A 25,422-nucleotide genomic window follows, 5' to 3' on the forward strand; every position below is an offset into this window, starting at 1 on the left:
CTGGCATTCGTCGCAGTCATCCGTGGCGTGGCTCTCACCGAGGCACCAAAGGCAGACGTTGTGCGGGTCCATCAGAGACATCTTGGAACCACAGTCCCGACAATTCTTCAAGCCCGACTTCGGGGTAGCAGAAGACGAAGACATACTTTCGTTTAACACAACGATATTCGAAGAACCGATTCACAAGAGAGGACGGAGGCACGCCTAGATTTTCAAAGCGAACACGTTTGCGGAAAAAAATGGAACTGAGGCTACGGGCATTGTGCGTCCTAATTATAACATCCGAAGACGTCGACCGTCGCAGGAGGTCCTCGAGAGAGCTTATCCACGTCATCGATGCAGGACGCTGTGGTGTTCGAGCTAAAACATGGCGCTGGTGCGCAGTGCATTCTGGGGGAACTCAGAGCCATAATGGATATTTATCCATGCCTCAGTGGAAAGCTACACTTGCTTTGGGAAACATGTTTTCAACGTTATTCGCTGATGGGCTTGGAATGCAGGCCTTCTCAGCCAAGGACACGGCGCTGGGAAAGCTAAGATCCGCAGGTGCCGGCTGGTACCTGATAGCGAAGTTTGTTTTGGTTTGCTATGTCTGCGCCAAGGTTTTGAGATGAGTTATGTAATTGTTTTCCGGGGCGTTTAGGAGAGAGAAGCGCTTTGCTCCTTGAGGTTACTGTCGGTTGACCCAGCTGGCAACCAACGGTCACCCATCAATGCGCAAGCGCATTGCCAGAAGGTTCAAGAAGTTGCCACCCCTTGTTGAGGAGGGCATATATGCGGAAGCCCTCAACGGTCAGACGGGGTAAGCACAAAGGCCTCAGTCGGAGGGGGGACGCTTCGGTCCGACACTCCTGTGGGCTGTTGTGCTCTCGGGCTGTTGTGCTCTCGGTCTGGCTGTTATCGGGGTCTTTCAGCCGCTTCTGGCGAGATGAGGTTTTGTTAAGTTACGCCCACGGTGATGTATTCTTTCTTTGACTTCTTTATGTTTTCTGTGATCTATGTCCATGTGAGTTTAGTTATTTCTATGTACCTGTAAGCTTTGAATAAATAGCCGTAAAGAGCTGATTATCTTCTAAAGTGTGATTGGCTGTGAATTATTGTGTCTGTTTTTGGGTTGAAGTATTTGCTCTATAATTGCATTGGTGATTTATGGTAGTTCCGTGCACTTTTCAGAGGAGAGAAATACAGACGCCTATGCCGAAAAAGTTTTCCGAAGCAGCATAGCTGTGGTAATTACTGTCAAAGATGTGGAATACGTCTTGAAGAGACAATCCCCTCGAAAAAGGCGTGATTGAGCTGCTTATCCAGAGAGGTGGCTGACCAGGAAAAGGAGAGAGATGTCAGAGAACCAGGAGAGAGAGGCTCGAAGCGAAAGCCCCTTATTTGGCAGAACTCCAAGAGTCCAAGAAGGTTGAGAGCCAGCCCAGTTTAAAATCTGCGATGGAGCAATCCTCCCTTCGCAACCAGTGAGTCAAGTGAGAGGATGAAAGCCTGGTTTGTGACTTACAACAATTGTGTCAGAAGCTGAAGGATGCGTGTAATGAAAATGAAACCCGAGTGAAGATTAAGCAACATATATGAAAGGAATAGATAAGGATCAGAGTAACATTGTTTGCATTACCAAGAGACTTTGAAAGAAGGAACAAGCTGCCAAAGTGTTTGCCAGAGTGTGGCCAAGTGCTGGTGTTCCAGCTTAAACCCATGTGCCATATAACGTGGGGAAGGGGAGACTTAGCCATGCATACACTTGCCATTCAGACATTTTTGTTACACATTGATTTTCCTTTGAAAAGCACATTTACCTATACACATTTTTGAATTGGAGTGCGGCAGGCATTAGGTTTATTAGTTTAACTGATTATGATTTTGTGACACGACTGACCAGGACTGTTTCTTTTTTCTTTAAATGGCACAGCGTGCTTGATTGGTAGAGCGTGCTCCCGTCTTAGGTTTAGGGCCAGATGGGAGTTTCTCCATCTCTTTTACCAAAAATAAAGATCTGCTGGGACCGGCTCTGCTTTCCCACCACGGGTGAATGCCTATTGTTTCATTCGGCTGCACCCCGTGCTGAGGGACCACAAAATCGAGCTCTTGAGCTTACATTTATGAGGATTTATTCTGTTTCTCTGCAGCTGGTACCTTTTGTCATCTGAAGATTGGGATGGGTCTGTGTATCTGACCTTGGCTGTCAGCCTGCTTCGTGCTCTGTGCAGCTTGAATCAGCTCTCTTCGACTCAGGCTCTGTGGCTTTGAGGCCTTCTGGTAATTTTCCTTATACTTCATTATATGATTTCTATATGCTCTTATTATACTGGGTAACCTAGAAGTCACACTCAGTCCTATCAGGCTCCATATATACTCCTGCAGTTCCATAGGAATATTTTGCATAAGCATCTGCAAACTTGCTCAGGATCTCTTGTTTTCCTTCCGTTTCTGCTTTACTGCCTTTGGCTAATGGAAAAAATAATAAACACATTGATAGCAATTATATGTATCTGTCCTCTGGCTATAAAACTGTGTATGAATGTTCTTCCTGTATGAGAGCATGTGTTTGTGTAATGCGGTGCAGGACTGCGAGTGTGCTTCATGACTAACACTGCTACGTCGTGTCACTAGTGACGTCCACATCGTAGCTTCTTGGTGCTTATTCAAGACTGTCCATCAAGGTGTTTCCATCCACGATCTGTTTCTTCCCATATACCGGTGAAGGCATGTACTGGATTCGGTCTGTATGGCTACCTGAGAGGACACCTTTCTGCGTATTTGTCAATCATTCGTGCACTCTGGATTTGTCCGAAATAAGATAGGTTGCTGTAAGCATTTCTGGCTTTTCATCTTGTCATGAATCTGGGGGTGAGGAGGAGCATTCTTGGGACCCTCTCTTCAGTCCCCTACCCTTCAACTTGTCAACCAAATCATCATACTTCACACCCTTCATTCTTGGTTGCCAAATTTTCATTATCCCTCCGAGTTGTCCATAATAATTTACATGATGGTCAAAGGTCCACTACATGTAACTGCATACTCCTTCCGGGTTGCACATACCCATTTTCCTTCATAGATCTTACCATCGAGTGGATTATCTAGCGCCATCGCCTCATGTGGGAATAGTGGAAATTCTGCTATTCTATTTCTACGCTCTTTCCTCAACTATTTTGTCCTTTTCTCTTCCTACATACACCTCCATCATCATCTTTATTCCTATTGCTTTCTCTGCTGTCTTTCAACACTGAGAGATACAGATCTTTATCACGCATATTGTCACTAGTGCCAATATTAGTGCCCCTAGTATCACTTTCAGTCCATCAGCCAGCCATGAAGGCATCCATGACCAGTGGTATGCTATCCAGCTTTGGTCTTTTCCAGTTCCCTTGGCTTTTTCCTCCATTTTGGCATGCATCTTTGACAGTTGGGTCACTGATTTTGTCAGAGTGCTATTCTCTTTGTCATTGGCAGGTACGAATGTGCAACAGGAATTCCCACTTTTTGCGCAAACTCCTCCTTCCATTGCTTTGAGCAGGTCCAGAACATATCTATTCTGGAGCGCCATCAACCTTGCTACTCAGCTCTTTTATTGCATTGAATTCATTCACTGTACTGTAGAGTTTGTCATTATCAGCTCCCACCTGGTATCTTGCAACCATTTTGTGTTTGTATATGTCTATACTGCTGAAACAATTGATGCGAAAAACATTTGTGTTCTGCTAAATAACCTCTGTTCTGGTGGTACATCATCTAGAGCTGTTTCTGACACCTCTGAGTAATAGTTGCTCCTTTCCACTCTACTCACGTCTTCTACAGCAAACTCCTCCTCAGTTGGGCGCCAGCTTCTCGTATGCCTTGGATAATCCACATGCCCCGTACTGGTCCATCAGTAGTGCCTATCTTCCTTCCTGGATGCTTTTCCATGTATCGGCATCCCGTGTTCTCTCCAACTTTCACTTCTTCCTCATTCTGGAAACGCAATACTGGTTTCTTCGAGGTATTTCGGGCATTTGTCCGGCTTCATTCTCCACTTAAGTGATCAGCTTTGCGCTTGCACCCCGTTCCTTCAGGCACTTGTCATTTTTTCCTTGGACTGCATTCACGGGTGCTTGTACTAGGGTGTGTGCTCTTTTTCTTACCACTCCATCTTTCCAGCCTTCTTCTGTGTTTACTTGGCCATACATGACCATCTGTGATCTTTCCCAACATCTTGGTTTCCCACCTATTTCCTTCACCCCTCCTCTTAGGCCAGGGCTTCTCTTTCAATGTTATTGTTTTTGTGTCCCCTTTCTGTGGCCCGTCAGTTATCTAATGTATAGCTTGGTCTAACTACCAATAATTGTTTGTCATGTGAAGAGTCTTTATGTAACGGTCTTCATATGGGAATGTCGCTTGAGGTATCCATCTCAATTTTGCCGTTGTCCCTTGAAATCGTCCCTCAAGTTGTTACCATAGTTTTTTTAAAACATTTTTTTTATTATTTTCCACACAACAAAACAATACAAACCAAACAAGCAGTGCAATCAACCTCTTCATTATACATCAATGATTTCTAGTCGCTGCTTCCCTTTCCCTCCCCCCCATTACAAGTCTATTTCTTTTAACCTTCTGTTTCTGCATCCTGTGGTACGATCTCCCCTTCTATAGCATCTGCTGGGACTACAATTGACCCAAACAGCTCAGTTATCATTAGTTTCCAGGCCATCAGGGACTCCGTCTCCACCTCCCCCCCTGCATTACTCGCCTCTTGCCACACCATGGTTTCTGCCTCCGCCCATTTTTGTAAGTCTCTCCACCACACCTCCACATTTGGCATATGGCAGGTCTTCCAACCCATGGCTATTCTCTTTTTTGCAAGCACATAAGCCAGGTCCCTCAGTTTACTCACATGCTTTAGCTTCTGTGATCTTGGGAACCCCCCCCCCAACAAACAAGCCCACACTGTGTCCACTACGATCTTAACCCCTTTTTTCTCCAGTTTCTCTTTTACTGCCCTCCAAAAAACGTTCTATGACCGGAACATATGAACCATGTCCGCGTTCTCTTCATCGCATTTGGGGCATGCTTGCAGTCCTGCATTCTCAAACCTCGATATTCTCCAAGGTGTCATGTATGCCCTATGCGTAATGTATAGTTGTATCTGTTTCAGTCTCGCATTTCTGGACACCACCTTATGATACCCCTGCACCCGTTCCCACATCCCATCCTCCATCGGGGCACCAACTTCCGTTTCCCAATCCTTCCTCAACTGCGTGACTTCCTTCCCCACTTTAGACATCAACGTTTCATATATTCTGGAAATCTCATGACCCCCTTCTGCTATGTTATATATCATATCTATGGTGGCATCGGGTTCCTCCTCCAGCACTGTTTCAGGCCAAGTCCTCTTAATTTGCTGCACCATTCTATAATATGTAATGTACTGACCCTCGTGCAACCCTGTTGCTTCTTGCAGTTCCTTGAAAGTAATACTAGAGCCCTCCCTCCAGATGTCTCCCATTGTTGCCACCCCAACCGGTTCCCAGCAGTTCCTGATTGTCATTCTTAGCTGCACATCTGTTCCCGTTAATACAACCAGCGGCACCTGTGGAGAGCATGGGGTCGGATTCTCCATCATCTGGCATGCCCTGCGCCATATCTTCCACCCTAAGAGCAGCATCTTAGGGCGCCCCATAATTTCCGCCCTGGGTGCCCACATCATTTCTTTCAAGTAAAACGGTGCACAATCTCGCGCAAACAGCCTAGACTCCGAGGTTTCCTCATCAGAAAGCCATTTAGCAACATATTGCAATTGGCTTGCCACGTAATACCCCTCATAATTGGGCAGTTTTATCCCGCCTTTGTCATGGAAATTCTGTAACTTCCATAAAGCCACTCTATTCCGCGTGCCATGCCACAAAAAATCCCTACACATGCTGTTCAGTTTGGTGAAGAACTTCTTAGGGATCAGGTACGGTATATTCCCAAAATAGTGTAACAGCCTTGGCAGAACCACCATCTTTAGCATGGCTCCCCGACCCATCCTTGCTAAGGGTAACCTGGCCCAGAATTGCATGCACTTCTCAATTTTTGTAATGGCTACTTCTGTGTTGCACCTGTGTTCCTCTTCCACATTATGGCATATATTGGTCCCTAGATACCGAAATGTACTGAACGCCCATGGTACTTGCAATACAGGCAATCGCTCTGCCGGGATCCCTATGTACCTCCCCAGTGGGAACATGCTGGACTTCTGGGGGTTCACCGCTATGCCGGACAACCCAGCAAATCTCTCCATCACTTCCAAAATATACTGGAGATTTTCTTCTGGGTATCGCAAGTACAGCAACATGTCATCAGCGTACAGGGAAATCAAATGTCTCTCCCCTTTCACCTCAATGCCTATGATGTCGCACTGCTGCTTCAAGTATATTGCAAGCGGTTCCAGGGCTAATATGTAGAGCATTGGGGACAACGGACATCCCTGCCTGGTGCCCCTACTGAGCTGCCATCTACCCGATATCACAGATCCTGTCTTAACTCTAGCCAGTGGTTCGCTATACAATATCTTTGCCCACCTTACATATCCAGGCCCTAACCCATAACACTCCAGGGCCTCAAGCAGCCATGGCCATTTAACTGAATCAAAGGCCTTTATTGCGTCCAAGGACACGATTGCCATGTCCTCTTCATTTTCACCACCCTCAACAATTCTGAGGAGCCGTCTATGATTATGGGTAATATTTCTGTTTGGGATATAGCCCGTCTGATCTGGACGTATTAGTTTACCAATAACCTTCTTCAGTCTATTTGCTAGGACAGCAGTCAATATCTTGCTGTCTTGATTCAGCATCGACAAGGGTCTGTAGGAGCCGCAGCTGTGCCCAGGCTTATTGGGCTTAGGGAGCAGTATTATAACGGCCTCTCTCAATGATTCGGGTAAGCTTCCCGTCTCAAATGCTTCGTTTAACATTTCTAGCAATGAGGGAAGAACCTCTTCTATATACACTTTATAAAACTCACTTGGGAGTCCATCGGTCCCCGGGGCCTTGCTAGTAGGCAGCTGCTTCACCACCTCCCCAAGCTCTTCTAAGGTAATTGGTGCATCTAGTTCCCCTCTCTCTTCCTCACTTATCTTGGGCAACTCTGTCCTCCAACGTTTCTCTCACCATGGCGCGACTACTTTCGCCGACATCTCCATATAGTACCCTATAATAGTCCATAAATGCTTGATTGACTCCCTCCTGGGTGTCTGCTACGCTACCGTCCTCTTTCACGATGGTCCTGATTGTGGCTCTCGGAGTCTCGGTCTTATATGACCACGCCAAGAGTCTCCCCGGCTTATCACCACCTGCATGCTGTCTCTCTACATATTTTCTATAATTGAGGTTGCATAATCTGTCCCAGTGTTCTGGGCATTTCTGATGCAGCTTGAGTGTCAATTCCGCCTTCTCTGCAGTGTCATCCCCGCCCTGCAAAGCCGCCTCCTAGTTTCTGCTCCATCTCCCGCAGGTCAGCTAAGATCCCACCTTGTTAGGCCCCTGGATTTTGCTATGGCTTCTCCCCTCGTCACTACTTTGAAGGCCTCCCATAATGTTCCCGCCGAGTCCACGCTCCCGGTGTTTGTTTCAAAATAATTCAAAATCTCCTCCCCCAAGTCCTCACTAAAGAAGGGGTCTCTCAGCGCTTCCGCTCGTAGGCGCCATGTCGGGATCCTCGCTCTCGGGAGGCAGTATTGCCATTCGAGAATCAGTGGTGAGTGGCCGAATGGACCCCAGCTTGTACTCTATTTGCGTGATTTCCGCTATCGTTTCAGGCGAGGTAAAGACGTAGTCTAACCTCGTGGATAACTGCTGTGGGGCAGAATGGTGCGAGTATTGCCTCTCCTGGGGGTGTCTCTCTCTCCATGCATCTTCCAAGCCAAAGTACCTCAGCAATGCCTGTAACGCCTTGGCGGCAGGGGCCGGTCTGTCTACCTTCCCATCCGATCTGTCCATCCTTGGATTCAGTACGCAGTTAAAATCCCCTGACCAGATCATCACACTACCTAGGCATGCGCTCAAATTAGTACACAATGTTCTAATGTACGGCGCTGTATTCTGATTCGGGGCGTACGTATTGATTATACTTATCTCCCTATTTTCCACCAGTCCCCTCAATACAAACATCCTCCCGTCCGTCTCAGCAATCATTTGCAATTTTAGAAAAGGGACATGTGGCGCCTCACAAATAAGCACTCCCCTCGCATAGGCAGAATATGATGAGCCCGCTGCCACTCCCTTCCATTTCCCAGTTATCTTCTCCATTCTTTCACGTGTGAGGTAGGTTTCCTGCAGCAGTGCAATATCTATTTTTTGCCTACGCAGGTGCAGCATAACTTGGTTCCTTTTCAAGTAACTGTTGAGCCCCCGCACGTTCCATGTAACTATTTTAAAGTCTCCCATGGCCTATTTGAATTCCATCTCCACTCCCACAGGTGCAGTCTACCTCTAAGTTCCGTTCAAATCCACATAGACTCATTCCCCAATTTAAGCTTCCCTTAACCAAAAACACCCCAAACACCCCTCCCCCAATCCCCTCTCGCCTCCCATCCCTGCCCCAACATCAACTGTTGCCTAGCTCCATCCCTGGATCTCAGGCTCCCCTGCATCTAGCCCTTTCCGGCCCTTGCCTGTACTCTAAGCTCCGCAGGGTGAGGCCGCCCTAGTGGCTAGCCTGCTACTACTACAACTATATTTCGGGGGGTAGGGTGCTTTCGCCCTGCCGCTCCTGTTCAAGCTACACAATTTGCGCATGTTACACATGGCTATATTCTAGTCCTTAAAGTTCGTTCCAGTCAATGGCCTCTCAGCAAAATGTTAACCAAACTTAGTCACACCCAACAAAATCAATCTTCATCTAGGCACCACTAAGGTGCTCGCAATGCGCTATATATGTATGCATACAGTGTACCAGTCACTTATCGTGTTCTTCTTGCGCCTGCTCCGTGTCTCGTTCCGGGCAACCCTGCAGGTCCAGCCATGTGGTTGCTTCTTCTGGAGAATCAAAAAAATGCATTTTGCTCTTGTGCACCACCTTCAACGTCGCTGGGTATAGAAGCATGTATTTTATGCCAGCCGCGCGTAGCCTTCTTTTGATTGCCACATAGCTGTACTGTTGCCTCTGGACCAACATTGCGTAGTCCAATCGTCCCTCCTTTTCGAAAGTACTCCAGTATCTGCTTGCGATCTTTATAATTCAGTATTTTGGAGATGATTGCTCGGGGAGGGGCTCCAGGCTTAGGTTTCCTCATAAGGGCTCTATGTGCGCGCTCCACAGCAAACCCCTGCGAGAGTTTTTCAGCCCCTATTTCCTGTAGAAGTAGATTCTCAATGTAGTCTGTCGGGTCCTGTCCTTCCTCTCCCTCCGGCAGTCCTACCACGCCGATATTATTCCTTCTCGCTCTCTTCCGCCTCCTCCGCCCGAGTCTCCAGGTTAGCTACCTGTTTGAGAATGTGGATCTCCTTTGCATTGCAAGTGCTGGTGTCCTTGTTGATTTTCACCGCACTTTCCAAGCTGCTCGTTCTCTCCGCCAACCCCCTGATGTCTTGCCGCAGCAGAGTGACTTCTATGCCTACTGCGTCTATTTTAGCCTCCAGGGAAGTGCCCAGGTCTGACATCGCTGTCCCCCATGAGTCTCGCAACTCCGTTATAGCCGCTAATATCTGATTGTCAGTCACTGCGGCACTCTCTCCTGGAGCTATCGAGCCTTTGGGTGTTATGGCCGCTGGGGATTGTTGCGTTTTGGCGAATGCCTCCATCGTGGGTTGCTTGTTCTTGTTTTTGCTCACAGCCCCTCACCCCGCCATCCTGCTGCCTCCTTTTTACACCCAGGGTTGACTGGCCTCCGAAGTGTAGTCCTGCTTTTCTGTATAAGCACGGCACCAGTGTACCTTGCAGGGTATGGGGCTTATGTACACTGAGCACCAACTTGCCCTCCCACGTATCAGGGCGTATCACTGCGTGTAGTCACCTAGCTTCCAGGCTGCTTCCTATGTTTTAGCGTGCTTGCCTGTGTTGTGTAGGATTTGCGCTTCCCTGGTTATGCAAATACCTCCCTCCGTGCAGATAATGTCAGTGTCGCTACATTTCCCTGGCTGAGCTGCTGCGAAGTACCGTGCCTTCTTCCGGGCTGCAGAGTTGCAGGCCTTTTCACTCGCTGCTTTCCACGCCCAGTGGAGCGCTGCCCTGCACCTTCAGTGCAGCGCCTGCCTTTCGCCTCTAGCCATCCTGCGCTCCAGCACTAGAGGCACTGCTCAACAAACAGATCCTCTCCTCTGCGCCCTGCTCACTGCGTGTTACTGCCTCGGGGGGGGGGGGGGGGGGGGGTTCCTCAATGTGTCCCCAATCAGCCCCTACATTGGCGGCTCACACTGTAACAGTACCTCTGCCCACCAACACTGCCCCTCCTTACGTCAGTCGTTCGGGGTGCTTGGATGGTGCGGATGTGTAAACAGGGCTCAGTTCTCTGTAGTGGATGGCTGTAACTCCACCGTGTTTCACCAGTTTCTTTTATAGCAGTCTTGTGGTAATCATTGCAGCTCCCCGCCCCCTCCGGTCGTGTTATGCAGCCGAGCTTTGTTCAGGGTGCCTTAATTATGCGGGTGTAAGGGCAGGGTTAGGTGTAAGCCGGCTGGCTGGTTCTCCCGTTTCTTTTGTTCCGGCCGTGCGTGCTCCGATGGGCTCAGCGGAGGGACCGTGACAGCCACCGCACACGGAAGTCAATCGGCACTCCAACTGTTTACTGCCAGTGCCGTGCTCCTTCTTATGCCGGGTTCCCTGTCAGGTCCACGGTCCTCGGGCAGTATACGTATCCTGCAGCCGCACTGCTCCACAATCCTTGTTCTCCGTGGGCACTGAAAACGTTGCCAGTGCCCAGATCCTGCTGCCGCCGCCTGAGCGAGGCGTTTGACTATTTTCCAAGGCAAATCTTCGTATACGAAACAAAGTTGCCGGCGGTCCCTCTGAAGTCCGGATCTGCCTCCAGTGCACTAATTCCGCTGCCTCCGCCTGAGCGAAGCGTTTGTTTATTTTGCATGGCGTTGCTTCTTATTCGAAACAATGTTGCATGCGGTCCCTTTGTAGGCCGGATCCGCCATCTTGGTTTTTGTTATCGATTCGCCGTGGCTCCCGGCACAATTTTCTCTGCTTCCAGCAGGATTTCTCTCAGGTAGTTCGGGGGTACTCTGCAGTGCACCTTCCAACGCTCTCTCCTTTGTTGCCAGGGCTTCCAATTAACTATATGCACGTGTAATGCGAGGATCAATTACGGATCATCAGGAGCTGCCTGGAAAAGGCGTCCTACTGCATCGCTCGTTAGCCACGCCCCCCAAGTTGTTACCATAGTTGGGTACATTAGGCATTGGGCTCTTGCTGCTGGTATTTCAGTTGCTATAAACTTTCTGGAGGCATGCATTACGTAGGGGAATAATGAGCAGACATAACACTTCTCCCTGGTGTTTTCCTTACCTACTTTGGTCATGTGCTTGTACCACATGTTAGACACTTGAACAGTGTCAGTGAGTTAGAGATCCACCCTCCTCATGTCTGTCTCAGCGCTGCGCTTACTTCTCCTTACCGTGCTTGCAGTGCTCCCCTGTCTACCTGACATGGTCATTCCACCTGCTCAGGTTGGGTAATGTTAGTAGAGGATACAGCGGATTCAATAGAAACTAGCAAAATTCTTCAGAACATGATTACAACTACTTCACTTGGAAATAAGAGACATGACAAAATAAGTACACTTTCTATTACTTTTTACCTGTGCTGCTGGATCCTTGTCCAGCTTGACGATATCAGTTGCCCGTTTGAAGTGCACAAAAGTGAGCATTATTGTGTTAGTGTCAAATACATTTTTAAGCCCTGTGAACCATATAGTTGTTTATGGTGAAGATAAATGGCTGCTCCCACAGATCTCTAATTCTAGGGTCCCTCAGTATGGTAAGAACCAAAGGGTTTTCCTGTCCAAGTTGTGGGTAAACTTGGCCCAAATATGCTATGAAAGCAAGATAATATACTCTAGGTGAACGTGCTCGAAACCGGCTGGGTCTTCTAACATTTTGAACATGAACAAATTGGCTTGAAAAAGTATTGGGGTGAAAGTCAATGGGTAACAGTCACCAAATATCAGTCGGCTTTCACGAAGAATGTGTGTAGAGAATAAAATAACAGACAGTGCATCCTCACTCTAGATGTTCAGGAAGTGCTTGCCCTAACTCTGCTGCCCTTGAGCGAGTAACCATTGGGTGTCCTCCACTCAGTATTGTTGTTTTGCTCCTCTTGCTGCTGAACGTTGGCCCTGTCGATCTCGTTGCCATGTGAGGCCAAAGCTTTGTAGGGCTTGATGTCTGCAATATGGTTTTAAGCCGTCTTTCCTTCTAATCTCACAACCGTGTTGGTTACGCCTCAACAATGTATGGTCCAGTGAATCTGGGTGCGCGCTCCCTCCTGATGAAATTCCTCAAAAGTACATTGTCGTCAACGCCAACAAGTCTTTCTGTCAGTGTCCTTTAGTTCATTGTCATTGTTGCTTTTTTCTGCTGTCTTCTGGGCCTCCCTGGTGTACTCGTATCTGTTGAGAGATGAGGGACACTAGCAATCAAGGAAGTAATGTAATCAAACATTTCCTGTCCTAATACAGGTGCACTACTCTCAATCTCTTAACGCCCTAGTGGGAAGAGCCAGGGAAAGTTGCAATGCGTTGTCCTGTCATTCCCTGATATGGGGTTAAATGGTGGTCTGACTTGGGCTTAGTGCGCAATACAAAGAGTGCCAATGGCAATCAATGGAGCCAGTTTTTGTTTGTACTGTTTTTTTGTTTTTTGTTTTTGCTATGCCTTTTCTTTAAGAGGCCATTGAGGCGTTCACACATCCCATTTGCTTGTGGGCGATGAATACAGGAGAATTTATGTTGATTCTCCAGCATGGGGTCTGGCATGGATTCACATGCTCATGAATATTCCCCGTCGTCAGGCTGGGAATCCTCGGTAAAGAAAAAACCAGTATCAGTTTCGTTTCTGATCTGTCTTTCGTAGTAATAACCAATCACTGGTCTCTGCGTCATACTGACCACAGCCAATGACTGCCCTCTACCTAAGCACCGCCTCTGGCAGCCATCTTCAGATTTTTACCGCACGTTCATGTGTTGGGATCCTCGTGCTATTGCTCTCGAGCGTTAGTGCTATTTTTCGCGCTTTTTCACAAAAAACTTCGATTCTTTCGGTCTAAAGAGCCTCAAGCTCCACCGATCCTACATCCGATCAACGGGGACCCGTGTCGGATTCGTCTGTGCCCCTCAAGGGTGAAGATTTCGTCGAGCTACACTTCGGAGGACTCAAGAAGCTTCTCAGGCCCGGTCTCGGAGATGGCCCAGGAGAAGGGAAGCTCGACGCCCGGAAAGCTGTTCAGGGTCTGCCCTGGATGCCAGCTGCAGAACGTCTTTAAGGAGGACGAACACTCTTTCTGCCTTTACTGCCTTCATGAGGACAAGACGCACGTGGAGAAGGACTGTGCGTTTTGCGGCAACATGTCGGAACGGACCATGAAGGACCGCCATCAACGTCTCGCCAACTGGCTGGAGGGTAAGAGCCCGTCTGGCGAGAAGAAGAAGAAATCCGAGCGGTCTTCTAAGACCTTTGAGGGCGCCCCGGCGACGGGGGCCCAACATAAGGCTAAGCACCGCGAGTCCGCTGGCACCGGGAGCGCCGAACGGTCGGGCTCTACGGGCGCCAGGCAGGGCGCACCCTCCCCGGCACCATCAACCACGAGCCAACGCTCTGGGTCGGGTAAGAGGAAGGCCGAGCACCCGGCGAAGCTCCTGGAGAGGCCCCGGTCGAGCTCTAAGGCAGAGGAGGAGCGTGGCAGTGCCCCCTCCCTCAAGGATAAGGCGGTGAGCGCACCTAAGGTGGTGAAGGCCTTGATCCATCCGACCAAGCCCTCTATCGAAACGGTCGCGGCGGCCCTGGCTCAGCCTGTGGAGGCTGCACCAGTGGTGGCGACCTCGGGGCCCAGAATCTCCCTGCCTCCTCGGAGGGAGTCTTCTTTTGTGCCCATCGATAGGACCCCCGTGAAACCCTCCGTGGGGAAGAAGGGGGGGCAGGGCGTCGTCGTAGATTCGGCCTCAACCTCAGAAGAGGAGCTGATCGAGGTCTTAAGCCACGGCCTAGGCGTGGAAGAAGGCCAGCCCGTCGGAATGGACCCCGACGCAGGTGACGACGACGACATCGTCGAGGATACCGACGGGGCCCCTGCTCGCCCGTCGGACTCCCCTCTGCCAGCGCCGCAAGACAACTCGGCGGCCATTTTGTTGGCCATACAGTCCTTATCCTCCGAGATAAGGACGAGGCTACCGTTACCGACGGAGGAACCTCTCCCGTCGGGGGATCCAGAACCGGGACCTTCTGGTGTTCCCCCTACCAAGAAAAGAAGGATCCATCCACCACCTCCTTTTCAACCGTCACGCCCCGTCCAGCCCTCCTCCCCGTCCACCCGAGGGGATGATACGGGGACTGACACGGCAGCGACGGGTACGGACGCCGAGGCATACGACGAGGATTTTCCGTCGTCGCCTCCCGCCAGGGCTTCTCCGCCCGACGAGATCGGATCTTTCCACTCCATGATCTCCAGGGCTTCCAAGCTTTTCCAACTCTGCCCTGAGGAGAAGAAAAAGGAAGGCTTCCTTTATCAGCGGCGCGAGGCCAAGAGGAAGACGGTCCTCGCAGTGCCTCTGTTGGACGACATTTGGGATGAGGGCCTTTCCCTCCTCAAGAACCCTTCCACGACGCCAGCTAGAAGAGACCGGTACGAGAAAAAGTACCGGGTCCCGGACACGGCCCCCCTGTGCCTCCGGGCGCAGCCTACCCCGGATTCCGTCGTCTCCGCGGCAGCCAGGAAGAAAGCGGGGGGGGGGGTGCGGCCTCCACATCGACTTCCCCGCCGGACGGCGAGGGAAGGAAATTGGATGCTATGGGACGTAGAGTCATCTCGTCGGCAGCGACGACGATTATAGCGGCCAACGCCTTGGCTATCGTGGCTCGCTACGACAGGGAGCTCTGGTACAAGATAGCTCCCCTGCTGGATTTTCTGCCGGACGACAAGAGGGCGGAGGCCCTGGAGATCCTGCAGGAAGGTGAGGTGGCCTCGGACCACGCCATCACCGTGGCGACGGACATCGCCGACACTGGGTTCCGCCAGCTGGGCAACGGCGTTTGCCTTCGACGTCGTGGATGGCTCAAAGCTACGGACTTCCGGCAGGACGTCCAGACCAGAGTCCTGGACATGCCCTTCGATGGGAACAATCTGTTTGGGAAGACAGTGGACGATTCCCTTCAGGCCATCAAGGCGGATACTGAGACGGCCCGGGCCCTTGGAGTTCTGCAGCAACGACGGACGCCCTTTCGGAGCAGCGGAGGCAAGGGCGCCTCCAAAGGTTCCGGCGGCGGTTTCGCTTCCTACCGTCAAGCGGCCCGCTCGTCGTCGCAAGAGGCCTACAGAGGACGAGGCAAGTCTAGCGGACCCCGCCGTCGTCGCCAAGGAGGTCAAGGCGGCAAGGCCGCGTCCAAGCAGGATTGAACCGGCCGTGGGGTCGGGCCCCCACCGAAGCACCCCGGTGGGAGGCCGGCTGGCGGGCTTCGTCAGCGTGTGGGAGTCCATCTCCACCGACCGTTGGGTGCTGGACGCCCTGGCCCGGGGCCACGCGCTCGAGTTTCAAAGAAGGTGCCCGCGCGTCCCCCCCGTGGCCAGGAAAGAACTTCACGCCCCTCAACTTCTCCTGGAGGTAAAGGCGATGCTCAGAAAGGGCGCCATCGAACTCGTCCCAAAGGGGCTTCGGGGCTCCGGAGTCTACTCGAGATACTTCCTCGTGAAGAAGAAGACGGGAGGATGGCGCCCCATCCTAGACCTGCGACGTCTGAACAAGTTCATCAAGGCGCAGAAGTTCCGGATGGTCACCCTCCAGCACGTCCTGGGTCAGCTGGAGGAAGGAGACTTCCTATCGTCGTTGGATTTGGAGGATGCCTACTTCCACATTCCCATCCTAAAGGGGCACCGGAAATTCCTCAGGTTCGTGGTCCAAGGGCGTCATTACCAGTTCAAAGCCCTTCCCTTCGGACTACGGTCGGCACCCAGGGTATTCACCAAGTGCCTCGCACCGGTGGCGGCGCAGCTGCGCCGCGAGGGGATTCACGTCTACCCCTACCTGGACGACTGGCTCATCCGCGCCAAGACGAGGGAGCTCGCCGTGGTCCACACGGCAAGGACCGTCCAACTCCTCACGGACCTGGGATTCTCCGTGAACTACGCCAAATCCCACCTGGTGCCCGCGCAAGTCGCACTGTTTCTGGGAGCGAGGCTCGACACAGTGTCCCTTCTGGCCTCCCCGTCGGAGGAGAGGACCAGGACCATCTTGGGCAAGGTGCAACGGATGTTGGTGGCCGACGCGGCCAAAGTGAGGTCCATCAAGTCCCTCCTCGGGATGATGTCTTCCTGCATCTACCTCATTCCCATGTGCAGGCTCCGGATGCGCCCGTTGCAAGAATTCCTGGATGCGCGCTGGATCCAGACGACGGGCAGCTTCGAGGAAAGGATCAAGCTCGACGAGAGCTTCCGACGAGCGATACGGTGGTGGGGCACCCGCACGCATCTGACGGCGGGCATGGACTTCCAGGCCCCAGCCCACCGGGAGACTGTGACCACGGATGCCTCCCTGGAAGGGTGGGGAGCGCACACCGAAAATCTGCACGCAAGGGGACTCTGGCTCCCGACGGAGAAGTCCCTGCATATCAACGTCCTGGAGCTCCGTGCAGTGTTTTGGGCCCTCAGGTCCTTCCTTCCGTCCCTCAAGGGCAAGGTGGTGAGGATCTTCACCGACAACACCACCACCATGTTTTACATCAGGAAACAGGGCGGAACCAGGTCCCCAGCGCTGTCCAAGGAGGCGCAGGACCTGTGGCATTGGGCCGTCGCCCAAGGGATTTTTCTGGTGCCGTTTCATCTGGCAGGGATAAAAAACACCATCGCCGACTCACTCAGCAGGGAGCTGCGCTCGTGCCACGAGTGGGAACTACGGCAGGATCTGGTGGATCGCCTCTTCCGACGGTGGGGCACACCCCAGATCGACCTGTTCGCGACGGCGACGAACACCAAGTGCCGGAGGTTCGCCAGCAGGTTTCCCCAGACGAGGAGCATGGGCGATGCTTTCTCGTTCCCCTGGGAGGGCCTGTTCCTCTACGCGTTCCCTCCTTTGCCTCTGCTAATCCGGCTCATCAACCAGCTCAAGAGGTCACGGTGCAGGATGATCCTCGTCGCACCTGCGTGGCCAAGGCAGATATGGTTCCCGGACTTGCTGGACTTGTCAGCACCCTCGCCGATCAAGCTGCCGGCGGACGCGGATCTACTCTCCAGGGAAGGAGGCGCCATCCTCCACCACGACCCGAAGTCGCTGAACTTGCAGGCCTGGCTCCTGCAGCGCTAGAGTTTGGAGGATACGACATACCGGCCGATTGCAGAGAGGTTCTTGCAAAGGCCAGGGCGTCCTCGACTCTTAAATGCTACGGACACAAATGGAAGAGGTTCTCTGTCTGGTGCCGCGCACAGAAGATTAACCCTCTACGGATTACGGCTCCCCAAGTACTGCCGTACCTGCTGATGCTGGCCAAAGCTGGTCTGGCACACGCGTCCATCAAGATTCATCTTGCTGCGATCTCCCGATACACCAGAACCACGGGGCGGACGTCCTTGTGGTCTCATCGTCTGGTGAAAGAGTTCATGAAGGGACTGTTCAGATCGTTCCCGCCGGTGAAGGCTCCGGCCCCGGCGTGGGAGCTCAACGTGGTGCTGACCAAGCTCATGGGACCTCCGTTCGAGCCTCTGCACTCGGCCCCGTTGAAGTTTCTATCGTGGAAAACAGCTTTTCTTGTGGCCATCACCTCCGCACGACGAGTGGGAGAGATCCAGGCCCTTTCCTGCAAGGCCCCGTACTTGACTTTCCACGACACGAGGGTAGTGCTCAGGACGCACCCCTCCTTCATGCCCAAGGTACCGTCGGACTTCCATCTCAACGAACCCTTGGTGTTACCTGTGTTCTTCCCGTCGCCTTCGTCGCCGGCTGAGAGGACTTTGCACTCGCTGGATGTAGCTAGAGCGCTGAAGTTCTACGTGGACCGCACGAAGGGTTTTCGGAAGACGTCACAACTCTTTGTGAACTTTGGACCTGTCAATCAGGGGAAGGCTCTCTCGAAGGCTTCCATCTCCAGATGGCTCTCCGGCTGTATCATGTGCTGTCACCGGTTGGCAAACCGACCGCTGCCTGGCCGTCCGAGAGCCCATTCCACCAGAGCGATCGCAGCTACCACAGCGTTCCTATCTGGTGTGCCCCTGCTGGACATATGCAGGGCTGCTACGTGGAGGTCGACGCACACCTTCGCGAAATTCTACTGCGTCGACCGGGATTCCAGGGAGGAGTCCAGGGTCGGCCAAGCAGTGCTGCGCAACCTGTTCGCCTGAGGTGAGCCTGGTGAGGAGGTAAGATGCTTAATGTTGAGTTGATGTGATGCTTAATGTTGAGCCTTTGCCACCTCCCGTGGTTGTGCATGTGTGTACTGCTATGTATTCTTTATTCATGAGCATGTGAATCCATGCCAGACCCCATGCTGGAGAAGGAACAAGTTACTTACCTGTAACTGTTGTTCTCCAGCATGGGTCTGGCATGGATTCACATGCGAACCCTCCCGCCTACCCCTCTGCGGCTCTTCACTTGGTCATACTGCCACTTCACGTGCTTCCAAATCTGAAGATGGCTGCCAGAGGCGGTGCTTAGGTAGAGGGCAGTCATTGGCTGTGGTCAGTATGACGCAGAGACCAGTGATTGGTTATTACTACGAAAGACAGATCAGAAACGAAACTGATACTGGTTTTTTCTTTACCGAGAATTCCCAGCCTGACGACGGGGAATATTCATGAGCATGTGAATCCATGCCAGACCCATGCTGGAGAACAACAATTACAGGTAAGTAACTTGTTCCATACCCAGCAATGTTGTAATATGCTTAAACATCTCATTGGCAAAGTGAAGTTCGTTGTCAGACCACTGGACCTCACACACGCCCCATCATGGGAACACGTCCCAGACCAAGAACTTTGCTGCCCAGGATGTGAACATGGGCCTGCCTCAATCCACTGAGGGAATGGGCACACAACCACTATCATGTAGCGGTATCCTTGGCAGACTTGGATCATGTCAACCTAGTCGACATGGAGATGTTGGAATGGACCAGCGGGCGAGGTATCACTCCTCTCCACTCTCAATGAATGTCATTCAGTGAACTGCTTACATGTCAAACAGTTACTCACAAATTCAGCTTTGTGTTCCGTTAAGCTCCGTTGCCCTGCTGTGGTAACAAACTGTGCGGGTTTCTTCGATTGGGACGTCTTTTTACTCAACACGATGACGAGGCGTTCCCTGCTCTTCTGAACCTGCCAGCTGCTGAAACTGACACGGAGAAGCCTGGGTCTGCTTGCATCGGGGACCGGTGAGTAGCATAGCTAGGATCTGGTCGCCGTCCTGCAGGAGCCCATTGCTTTTCCCCGCTGTGTCAAACAGCACCCTTTTCCGTACTCGCGCTCTGCTTCTGCCCATTGTGGAGGCTGCGCTTAAGTCGCGGAACTTGTTCTTCTTCTTTTGTGCACTAAACTGAACTGCCTGATTTCCCTCGAAGAGCTTCTCCTTTTGCCCGTTGGCACCAGCGCGTGCAGGTACTTTTGAGCACAAGGCTCCACTCTTCGCAGGGCTCGGACTTCCATCTAGTTAGGTGCCTCTGAAGGTGAACTGGGTCTAAGCATTATTGCGCACTGCCTGTTTTCCCTCCCTTTTAGGTGGACTACACATTTCGTGCATATAACACTTGAGACTTGTTGTATTTGTATATATATTGTGTTGATATGGTATGTGTTGGTTTACTATCGTTATATTGTGATTTTCTCGCTACGGTCATTGTTTTAAAGGCCTTGAAATAAATGTGTATATATTTTTAATATAACAACTGTTTGGAGTAGTTTGTAAGTGTTCTTGCTTTGTGTGCTCATTGCGTGCTTTCAGTCACCCTCACCCCTCTTGAGACCTAGTCTTGACCGCCGCGATCGCTACCTTGATTGGTCTGGCTCGTCCAGAGGTTACCCTGTTCCAAGTAATTAGGTTGGCCTTCTGAACACCATAGCTGCCCCTCTGACTGCCCTCACAACTCCGAAGAAACCCAAGAAGGTAACTTGGACCGACGAGTGTGAGAAGGCCTTCAATGGCTTAAAAGACTCCTTGTGCCAGGCCCCTGTCCTCAGGGCCCCTGATTATCAAAGACCTTTTATCGTGCAGACGGACGCCTCTGACACTGGGATAGGAGCTGTACTATCACAAGTAGATGAGAAGGGTAAGGAACACCCTATTGGTTTTATTAGCCGCCAGCTTAAGGACAGAGAGCTCAGATGGTCCACGGTAGAGAAAGAATGTTTCTCTGTTGTGTGGGCCCTAAGGAAGCTGAGGCCCTACCTCTATGGGACCCACTTCACTGTGCAAACTGACCATAAGCCCTTAAAGTGGCTAATGAACATGAAGGGGGAGAATCCAAAGTTGCTTAGGTGGTCCATAAGTCTACAAGGCTTCGACTTCACTATTGAGCATAGGCCAGGTGTCCAACATAGCAATGCTGATGGGTTGTCCAGAATGTTTAACCGACCTGAACAAGAGACTCATCCAGGGGTGGATTAGTTCCCCCTGTCCATAGTCTGGGAGGGGCGAGTGTTAGGAAAGATTTCGTAATTGTAGGTAATTTTCCTTCCATGTGGCAACCCCTAAACTTTTTGCTGTTGTTTTTCACCTTGTTCTGGACTTTGCCAGAGAAGTGCAGCCTTCTGCCGCACTCCTCTGGGCTGTCGCTCCTTTCTTATGGGGAAACTGACATGCCCTTAAGACAGTCAGTACCGGGGAACGCTGTTTCCCGTAGTTTCTTTTATCATGTTGCGGCTTTCGTGCAACATGACACAAGAGGGCACTGTAAGCTAAGTTACAGCTCTCTTGGGTCTCTAGCCTTCTACGGGCCCTAGATACTCGTTTAGGATTGTATCTGATCGGTGCAAGTGATTCAGGGACGGGAATGGTGGCAGCGATCTTTTCTTGTGTTTTGAGCTCCTTTTGGCGTTCTAAGCGCGTTTCTCGCGCTTAACCCAAAATGGTGGCCTAGCTCCCAAAATGGCCAGACCACGAGGCTCCTTTGTCCTGTCCGCTGACCGTCTTGCTCCCTTCACCTTCCCCAGGTCGAGCCGACCCGGGGCCTTCCTTATTTGGGCATGTACTTTCCCGCGAAACACGGATGCTTTCGCGGGCTTCTACATGTCTTGTGTGTGCCTCCAGGATGTGGGCTGGGATGTCTGGTCCCAATACACATCCTGGGTGCCAGAGAGTCTAGGGTGATGTGAATGCCTGGGACCACCGTGGTCCGTGATTGGTCCACGAATGGTGTGAGTGTTGATGAGCGGATCTCCCATTGGGTCCACTCCGTTTTGGCGCGAAGGGAACCGTGGATAAGAGGGGGCTGGAAACACCACTACCATGTCGATCTCCTGAGTTCTCACGAACAAAGGAATACAGGAGCCAAATATCCTGCAACCAAGAGGCTGGACCGAGGAATCGCTGGTGACCTGCTGAAGGACTTCTCCTCTGCACTGCTGTCGCCTTGTGAAACCCATTTCACCTTTGATCGAACCAGAAGGCCTGTACTGGTACTTCGACCCTTGGAATAGCGGGAACAGCTATTCTCGGCATCGTCACCATCTCCTGCCAGTAAGCCTTTGGAAGCGCGTCTGGGCCATCCAGCTGACTGACCAGCTTACACGGGAGTCTTGCTCTGTAACCGCCGCCAGGTTGTGTAGTATTTCGAGTCCTTGTCACTCTCACACGCTTCGTATACTTGGCGTTCCCAGGTCTGAAGTGAGTAGTGTACATTTGGCTCAGATACACACGGCCGCTCCGTTGCCCTGCTCTGGTAACAAACTGTGCGGGTTTCTTCGATTGGGACGTCTTTTTACTCAACAGTATGACGAGGCGTTCCCTGCTCTTCTGAACCTGCCAGCTGCTGAAACTGACGCGGAGAAGCCTGGGTCTGCTTGCATCGGGGACCGGTGAGTAGCATAGCTAGGATCTGGTCGCCCTCCTGCAGGAGCCCATTGCTTTTCCCCGCTGTGTCAAACCGCACCCTTTTCCATACTCGTGCTCTGCTTCTGCCCATTGTGGAGGCTGCGCTTGAGTCGCGGAACTTGTTCTTCTTCTTTTGTGCACTAAACTGAACTGCCTGATTTCCCTCGAAGAGCTTCTCCTTTTGCCCGTTGGCACCAGCGCGTGCAGGTACTTTTGAGCCCAAGGCTCCACTCTTCGCAGGGCTCGGACTTCCATTTAGTTAGGTGCCTCTGAAGGTGAACTGGGTCTAAGCATTATTGCGCACTGCCTGTTTTCCCTCCCTTTTAGGTGGACTACACATTTCGTGCATATAACGCTTGAGACTGGTTCTATTTGTATATATATTGTGTTGATATGGTATGTGTTGGTTTACTATCGTTATATTGTGATTTTCTCGCTACGGTCATTGTTTTAAAGGCCTTGAAATAAATGTGTGTATATATTTTTAATATAACAACTGTTTGGAGTAGTTTGTAAGTGTTCTTGCTTTGTGTGCTCATTGCGGGCTTTCAGTCACCCTCACCCCTCTTGAGACCTAGTCTTGACCGCCGCGATCGCTACCTTGATTGGTCTGGCTCGTCCAGAGGTTACCCTGTTCCAAGTAATTAGGTTGGCCTTCTGAATTTTTGCGCCACCAGGACAGAGTTCAGAAATCCGTCTTAACAGATAATATAACTGTGTCAGTGCAGTGTGCAATAATGCTAATGGCATGACCACTTTCCCTGTGTTGCTCTGCCACCTTAGGGTGTCTGTGGGATAAACTGTACATCCCCCCCCTCCTAGTCCACACGTCTTTCTCCTCACTGTGCAGCTCCCTGCAACTCCATTATCTTTGTTTCTGGTAATACATTGTACCCTTCCTTTAGTACCATTGTCCTTGCATAGTCATGGGCATGTTACAAGGCCTCAATTTCTAGGAGCTCTCCAACATATGTGCCACACTTTGCCTCTGAGTCTGCTGCTTCGTTTCCCCTTGAAATAGGGTCTTCCCCTCGCGTGTGTGCTTGGCATTTCACTTTGGCTACCTGCACAGGATATTGTATAACTTCAATTAATCTGTCCAATAAAAGTGCATGCTGCACTGGAGACCTGTCTGCTCTCTTGAAGCCCCTCCTCATCCATCATGACCGACCTGAGTGTACTGTTGACGTCCCAAACACAGAATCAGAGTACACTGTCACCTCCCTTCCACTGTGTTCCAATGCCAATATTAAGGCCACAAGTTCCGCTGCCTGTGCTGAGTAATGTGATGGCACTTGTTTCATCCTCTCTCAACCTTACCACAGCAGTTCCAGTATGTCTGGCCCATACTTCTGATCAATTTTGGAAGAACCGTCAATGTAAAGCGAGTCATCCCCCTCAAGTATGTCATCCTGTACCTTTAAAAGTGTATCTGAATTAATGCATTTCTTCTGTGCAGTCATGTGCATAATCATCTTACTGTAAGATGTCTGTGAGGAAAATTACAGGGTTAACTACTCTGCAACTCACCACCTTGAGTGATGACTTTGATAGTTACTCCTCTTACCCTGATGCTCTTTGTGTTGTTGTGCTCTTTGGTTTCTTCAGTATCGTGAAGAGGGCATGCTCAACGTAGAGTGATGCTGCACCCCATGGTTGTCCCTGCTTATTTGTCCACTGCTAAGGTTGCGGCAGCCAAAGCTTGTTCTCGAGGATAGTGTTCTCTAATCACTGGTCCCATCGGTGTGTGAGAATAAGAATTCCTTTTTTATAGTCTGGGATGCCTAACACTGGAGCTGTGTATATTGCTTCTTTCAGCTCATCAAATGTCTCAGACATTTCTGTTGTCCATTTTATTGTCTTGTGTCCCTTTTGTGCTTCCTTCAGAGCACCCAGTGAAGGCCTGGTGTAAGTGCTGTAATCAAACACCCATGCCCTCTAGTAATTCCACAACCCCAAAAACTGGTGCATCTCTTACTGTTGTCTGGTTTGCTGTCTTGCTTATCGTCTCTGCCCTTTCTGGCGTCACTGGTCGGCCATTTTGTGAAATGTGTCCAATGTATAGTACTTCCTTCTAATATTGTAGTTTTGCTTTGTCCACCTTGTATACCTTGTCAGCTAACGCTGTCAGCATGTACACTGAGTAATTACTACAAATCAAAATGACGTCTACATACTGTATGACCATGCGCTCCATCTGTACATTGCCTAGGTCCATCTGGAGGATCCTATTTAATATGGAAGGTGACTTTCACTATCCCTGAGGAAGTCTTGTATGTTTCCATTTATGGTTTCTATACATAAAGGCAGTCAAATCCTGTGAGTCTGGATGTACGCCGGAATGCTGCACAAAATCGTCAGTAGATTTGAAACCAGAGGATCCTCTCCTTCTACAATGCGATTAAGGGGGCACAGGTCCTGGATAAAATGCTGTGATCCCCTCCGACCCCCCCTTTGCTTTCTTAACTGGCTACACAGTGGTGTTACATGGTGATTCTGTTGGTATTAGAATGCCTCTCTCCACTAGTGCTGTAATCGTATCATAAATACCCCTGTCTGTCTTTTTTGAGAGTGGGTACTGTTTGACTCTGGGTAAAATTGTTCCTGGTTTCAGCTTCATCTTCACCCCCTTCCCCCACTCCTTTTGGAAGCCCCACATCATAGGGACCTGTGTGTTATAGAATGCTGGGCGCCTTGGCCAAATCCTCCTCGCAGAAGGATGGTGGTGTTTCCAGCGCCATTGCCATCCTCTGCGGTACCTCTCTTTAGTGTCTTCAACCAATATGTCGTACTCATCTGGAACACCATTTCCTGCTCTGACCGTTCGTCTCTGAATTGTTCTTCAGCTGTCACTGTGTTTAGTCTGTAGCTGCAGCTACAGCGGTCGCTGCTCACCATGGTTGTCCTGGGTCATCCATCAATGTACTGCTATCCACTCGTCCCTCACAATCACTGCCTCGATCTCTATTGGCACTATTGTCCCCTCTGCCTCATCCAATGGTATCTGTGGTCTGAACAAATACTCATTTGGAGCGCGCCACATCTTCCCTTGAATCCCTGGAAGCCATGCAATTGCAATCTCAGTCCCGTACTGGCACAGCTCCTTGTCTACTGGCATCCCCCCTCTGCACCTCGCGTACACAATAGGCTTGAATGATCTCTTGCCTAAGAAAATGTAACCCTGGTGTAGAGCACACTATCCCCTTGTCTGTGAATGAAATTGTCATGTTTAGTCTGCT

At 50.9% G+C, this 25,422-nt stretch overlaps 1 protein-coding gene across 1 annotated transcript in view; it reads left to right on the forward strand.

The window, feature by feature from the left end:
- Window positions 1-25,422, forward strand: part of ACTR5 (actin related protein 5) — a 508,848-nt gene that overhangs the window by 344,615 nt on the left and 138,811 nt on the right. The window lies entirely within an intron of this gene.

Source organism: Ambystoma mexicanum, chromosome 3p (genome assembly GCF_040938575.1).
Source record: "Ambystoma mexicanum isolate Mex_15411 chromosome 3p, UKY_AmexF1_1, whole genome shotgun sequence".
Classification (NCBI taxonomy): domain Eukaryota; kingdom Metazoa; phylum Chordata; class Amphibia; order Caudata; family Ambystomatidae; genus Ambystoma; species Ambystoma mexicanum.